Source organism: Protopterus annectens, chromosome 12.part0 (assembly GCF_019279795.1).
Source record: "Protopterus annectens isolate FY-2018-M chromosome 12.part0, PAN1.0, whole genome shotgun sequence".
Lineage (NCBI taxonomy): Eukaryota > Metazoa > Chordata > Ceratodontiformes > Protopteridae > Protopterus > Protopterus annectens.
Genome location: NC_056746.1, coordinates 478151031 through 478158011, shown reverse-complemented (window position 1 = coordinate 478158011; position 6981 = coordinate 478151031).

Genomic DNA, 6981 nt, shown 5'->3' with positions numbered 1-6981 from the left:
AGTTTCCAAAGCTAACAATTTATTTCTATGCATTTCCCCATGCTGTTGCATGGGTTGAGCTAATACACTGAAAAACAAAGTGGCATCTGACCCCCATGATGCGTCAGAAAAATGTTGAGCAACTGGGCTCTCAAATCTATGATGCCTAAATGCCCCTAAATGTTCAAGAATACGTCTTTTGACCTGTCTTTTTGTTTATCCTATATACCACTTAATCAAAGGACACCCACATCCTGTGATATAAATAACTCCACTCGAACAGCATGTGAAATTCTGAGTTGTTCTATACACTCTATTATTAATTTTGGTGCCAGCCAAATTTCTGACCTTGCAACAAATCTTCCACAAGGAAAACATTCAACCTGACTCCCCATGTCAGCCTTTTTAACATTTTTATTAAGAAGCTCCTTTAAATTAAGAATCCATACCCCAAGAATATGCATTCTTAAAGTGAACTGGGTTTTTCCCAAAGGGGATGACAACACATTTTTTGGCATTGAGCTTAAGGCCATGGTTCTGACACCAGTCACTGGTCTCAGTGAGGCCTTTCTGTAGGATGTTAACATCACTTGGGGAGTTAATAATGGCTTCCAACTTGCAATCATCTGTGAACTTTGTCAGCCAGAGTCCCTTCATGTTGGACTGGACTTCTGAGAAGTAGATACCAAACAGGAGAGGACCCAGGACCGATCCCTGTTGCACTCCACTCGTGACTGGTCGGCAGTCTGACTTGAGATCAGCTACTTTCACACTGTGGGTTCTATCTGTGAGCCAGTTTGCAACCCACCTAGTGATATATGGTTTGATGCCTAGTTTAGTGAGTTTTTCTATGATTCCTGAGTGGGGAATGGTATCAAAGGCCTTGGCCTGATCAAGGTAGGCTGTATGAACCACCTTATCTTCATCCACACCTCTGGTGACTGACTCAAAGTCAACTAAGTTGAGCAGGCATGATATACCCTTCACAAAATCAAACTGTGTGGGATCCAGAGTTTGGAGATTCCCTATGTCCTTTTTTATTAGATCCATGAAGATGTATTCCATAGCTTTGCATATCAAACTTGTCAGGCTAATGGGGCGATAGTTCCCAGGGTCTGTAGTCGCTCCTCCTTTGTGGAGAGGGATGACTATAGCAGTGCGCCATTTGGTAGGAACAAAGCCTGAGGTAAGGCTGTGATTGAACAGGGCACACAGGTGAGATGCCAGTTCACTCTGTAGTTCATGTAGAACACAGCCAGGGATATTGTCATGTCCCATAGAAACTGTATTCTTGGCCTTGGACAGTGCTGTTTTAACCTGTGCAGCAGTAAACTACTGGTATTGTGATTGGTCCTTGGAGGGGGGGAAGTTGGCACTGAATCTGTTGGCCAGTATATTGGCAATATCTGTTGGCTCTGTATAGGAGGTATCACTGTGCAGTAGCTCATAGCAAATCTGGGTTTTGCCGTGGAGGTTCTTTACATAACTACAGAAGGCCTTGCGGTTGTCTTTACTATCTGCTGCAATTCTGTTTTCATAGCTAGCTTTAGAGGATTTGATGAGGGATCTCAACATTTTGTTGAGGCTGATAAGAGAGTTTTTCCAGTCTTGGGACTTCATCTTATTCAGCATCAGTTTCCTCCTTCTGTTGTACAGTTTGTTTATGGCAGGGGACCACCAGTTTGGCTTCCTTTTTTGGAGAAGAGTGTCTTGTTTCTATTGGGTATGGCGAGATCCATGCATTTGTCTATGTGTTCGTACAGTGCATTGGTGTATGATTCGGCAGTCATGCAACTATTCTCCATTTGCATGGGTGCCGTGAAGTTAGACAACTCTGTTCTTAGGAGCCCAAAGTTAGCTTTGGAGAAGTTTTTCATGGTGATTACCTTTGGGGGGATGTGGATTTCCAAGGTGATTAGTTTGTGGTCGGAGCTAACCAAGGAGGAGTTGACTATTGGTGTAGAGCAACAGTCGCCCATGGTAGTGATGACCAGGTCAAGGATGTTGCTACCTCCACTGGGGGGGGGTATGAATGAGCTGGTCCAGGGCATTGGAATTAATGAATTCCAGGAAACTTTGGGCAAGTGTATTGGTACGAGTAGCTTTCCAAGTTAATGGAGGGGTAGTTGAAGTCGCCCAGTATGTGTGTTAGGCTGGATCCTAATATTCCCCAGGTGCTTAGGAACATGAAGTGAGTGTCATGGGACATGTTTGGGGACCTATAACAGGCTACAACCTGAATCGCTGTCTTACCCAATGTTAGCTGCACCTGAAGTATCTCTGATGCATTATGTTGGGCTACCAGTCTGGAGGTGTGTGCATCCTTTAGGAATATGGAAACTCCACCACCTTTGGTGCTTCGGTTCAAGTTCTGGGGCCAAAAGGTGTGAAATGAGTTATAGCCTGGTAGTGCAGGAGTGCTTTCTGCTGCCTTGAACCAGGTCTCTGTTACATCACAAATGTCGATGTTCTCCATTTTAAAGAGTGCTTCGAGCGAATGCATTTTGAGATTTAGACTTCTAGTGTTGAGCAGCATGACCCTCAGATTGCATTTGTTTGTAGCTGTTATGGTGGTAATTTGGTCTTTGGAACACCGCCTAAAAAATGCACTATAGGGGTGGCAAGAGCCTTGGCCAGTATCTGAAAACCCAGGGATAATAGATGCAGGCCACCTCTGGCAAAGCATTGAGGTCTGTCAATCATGTCATCCCAGGCAGACAGATACTGGATCCCCATAGAATGACACCAGAAACTTAGACAATTTTGAAATCAATCATTTTCTGCTAGTACTGTGGTATCATTCTGGGTGATGGTAGGATGCTGCTCAAGGCTAGGGTCGTACCTGCCTGGGCTACATAATCTAAGAGCTCCTCCATGTCTCTTTTCATGTAGTTCAAGGAGGTACATCTCAGATCATTCAAACCCACATGTACAATGACAGAGTCATATTTGTACCTGTTGTTGAGAGACCCGAGTGCGTGCATTATATGGCGGATCCTGGCACCTGACAAGCAGCTGACTGTTACTTTCTCCTTATTTAACCTAATGAGTGGGACATCAGTGTGCCTCACTATTGAGTCACCTATGACTAGTGTGCTGGGCATGCTGTTTTGCCTTATGGGGCTTTGGTTGAGTGGCACACTGCTTAGGAGAGTTATGTGTCTTGTGATTACTGTTGTGTTGTGGTGGTCGAGTGCACTTCTGCCTTGGAGGTCTCTGCTGTTTGGGTAGATTGTTACTGAGAGCCTCCGTGAAGGTGGGTGTTTGGCTTGTGTTTTTATGTGAAGGCAGTGCTGGTGTGTGTGTGTTCTGGAGGGTTGTGTGTTCCATGGGTGTGGTGCAAGTGTTAACCTTCTCCTCTTGACCAGCGATTCCGGTCTTGGCTGGAGAGTGTGTGGCTTCCAATTTGGATATACAAGTGCATCTCTCGCAAGTCTGAGTGTTGGGAGGTAAGAGGAGAGGGTTATTGGTGTACATGAGGCAGTTGCTACATTGCCTCAGGATGCCCACGTTCACCAGGTTAACAGGAGAAAGCACAGGGAACTGACCTTTAGACATGCCTGGAGGGGTGGGCATTAATAATGAGTACTGGAGCTGTTTCCTTGTAGAACGTTCAGTGCTGGCAGCACTTTTGTGTGCTACAATAATTGCTACAAGAAGTCTGGTATGGTAAAGTGCTAGACTTTGGCACCTCTCAGAAGCTTACAAACAGTCCTGGATATAGCAAATATGTATCTGGACTAGACTAGTTACAGGAAAGGCAGGAAACAAGCGCAACATGGGCTTATAAACCAGAAAGTTGAAAGAGATGGAAAAACTGCCCAAACAGCCAATAAACTACAAATTCTGGGCCAGGAACCACTCCTCTTGTGGTAGATAGGCTACCCAGTGCTTACCACTCCCACTGATAAGCTAGAAGGCTTCCTTCCAACACAGAAAGGCTTGGGGGGCTCAGAAGCTTATATACAGTCCTGGATACAGCAAATCTGTATCTGGACTAGACTAATTACAGGAAAGGCGGGAAAAGCGCAAACACGGGCTTTTATACCAGAAAGTTGAAGGAGATGGAAAAAACTGTCCAACTGGCCAATAAGCTACAATTTTTGGGCCAGAAACCACTCCTCTTGTGGTAGATAGGCTACCTATTGCTTATTACTCCAACTGACAAGCTACAAGGCTTCCCTCTGACACAAAGAGGCTTGGGGGGGGGCTCAGAAGCTTACGAACAGTCTTGGATACAGCAAATCTGTATCTGGACTAGACTAGTTATAGGAAAGGTGGGAAACAAGTGCTAATGCGGGTTTTTAAACCAGAAAGTTGAAGGAGATGGTAAAAGTGCTCAGACAGCCTATAAACTACAATTTCTGGGTCAGAAACCACTCCTCTTGTGAAATAAACAGCCCTTGCAGGACTTGAACCTAGGACCCCATACACCATAGTCAAACTACTTAACAACTACACCATTTAGCATCATTTCTATGTAAAACTATATATTGAATATGGAGTAAAACCAGTAAACACTTTAGGCAAAAGGCTGAGTTAAGAGGTAAATCTGGAAGTTGTTGTTTGTCTTTTGGCTTTTCCCAGTTAGGGGTCGCCACAGCGGAACTCTGGTCCGCTAATGATTGGCAGTTGTTTTTTATGGTGTCGAGTTGCCAGCCCGACGCCCAACCTTCAATGAAGGCACACCCATTAAACCCATTCAACGCATGTCTTTCAAATGCTCATTCGACCGTGGGGAGGTCATACAGACCCCACACAGAAGGCACTCCCAACCCAAGCCAAGAATCGAACGGGAGAACCTCTTGCTGTGAGGCAACAATGCTACCGCTGCAGCAATAAAAAACATAAACAGGCCCACCGAATTAGGTATCTCTCACAGTCATGCTAGCAAAGCCTGCAAAACCTAATGAAATACATACCTGTATAGATGTAAGACAAGTTAAGAGCATAATACAAAAGGAAATGCATCTTCCATGCAACTTGGAATAAATTATTATGGAATTAAATGGAACAAAAAATGTAATTGTGCTTGAACTAATATCAGGATACCACCACTTAGAGCTCTACCCAAACAAGAAAAAAGTCATCCCCAGATAAAGTACTTAGATGTGAAAAGACATAAAACTGTGAGATGAGTTTGGCTTCAGAAATGTTTTAAAATGTTTAAGTCATACTACAGCAAATAATATAAGGGCTAGTAAATGCAAGAACTAAAGTTTCATGCACTGGAAAACAGCAAAAGAACATGACAAGATATTAAGAAAAGTTCTAGAGGTTATGGAAAAGTAGGCTAACAATGAATAAAAACAAAATTAAGTCTGACAAATCAATATTAGATTTTTATGGTTTTATCACTGAGAAAGAGATATGCCTCCAGATTCAACCAAGGTTAAAACATTGCATGGCAAAATGCCACTAGAAATAGTAAGTTAGTAGTCTACTTGGAAAAGCAAAACTGCAGCGCACACTTTATTCAATTAATTTATAATTTAACTTGGTAAGAGAGCTGGTCCATAGATCCTTTTCAGCCAAAACCCAGTCTACAAGGGCGAGGCTAAATACTATGTATGCAGTGCGTCTGTGTAAATATATATATATATATATATATATATATAAAAATCTGTGTTCACACATGCACACACTCCTGCCTCAAATTACTTACTGTACTCAAAGCAAATAGTGTAAGCAGACCCAGCCTATATAACTCAATAAAAACACAAACATAATAGTTACAATACTGTTTAGTGATTGCGCAGCTTGTCAATACTGGGGTGCATGGCTGCAGAGCATCACTGAATGCTAACTTTAGTGAGTGTAGCTATGATCATACTGAGTTTTGTTGTCTATAACATGGACATACAGAACGAACCACAGTGAAGGGAGACTTTAAAGAGAAGCTGAAGATAGTTCTAGCCAGATGAATCCAGAGAGAGTTATTAACTCATTCAAGTCTATAACATTTTTGTACATTTCCAGTTCAATCCAATAGATCCTTATGGCATCCAGACTTTTTTTGGGTCTGGCTTCTTTAACTAAGCAACTTTCCAGCTAATGAATTAGTCTTTCGGCTTTTCCCGGTTAGGGGTCGCCACAGCGGAACTCCGGTCCGCTAATGACTGGCAGTAGATTTTTACGTGCTGGCTTGCCGGGCTTAACGCACAACCTTCAACGAAGGAACGCCCATTCACGCATGTTGACACACAGAAGACTCTAACTGAGAATCGAACGTGCAATGTCTAACTGTGAGGCGACAATGCTACCACAGCACCACCACCGCAGTCAACTTTCCAGCTAATAATAGGCAATATTAGAAACTGCAAAGAATTAACAAAATGACACAAACTGTTAATCTAGGATGTGCTACGGTACAGAAATGAATCACCATTTGTTACTTATTATTCATATTTATATTAATATTTTCTTACTTGAGAACCCTACATGTTATTGAGGGGTATGGTGTGATATGCCATGGAGGGAGACAGGAAAATTAATTTCTAATGTCCATTTATATCATACTACACCTGAAATATTGCTAGTTCTTTGTTAGCAGTTATGAAAATAAACAATATTTCCAATCATACTTAATACTTCAAAAAACAAGGGACTTAAAACCATTGCAGGACATCAGATGAAACTTCAGATGTTGAAGAAAACTATTTTTGATACTTGAACTATAAGTTGCACATCTTGAAAGATATCTAGTATTACTTGTAGTGTTAATTATACAGTTAAGCATGTTTTCATATTTTCTGTAACTATCTCCGTAAACATGTATTCATAGAGAAATTTGCTGATGTCATAGAAAAGCTTATGCCTGGTTAACAAAAATGCTCCAACAATGCATGTTTAGATTTACAGTTTCCAAGATATGAGAATTTGAAAGTAAAAACAAAAGTAGTACATAGTGAAGAAGACCCCTTCCCATTCTTACTCGTGTGGTAACTGAAAGTCGAGCTCTAACCATACACATTTCCTTATGAAAAACCCTTGTCTAACAAT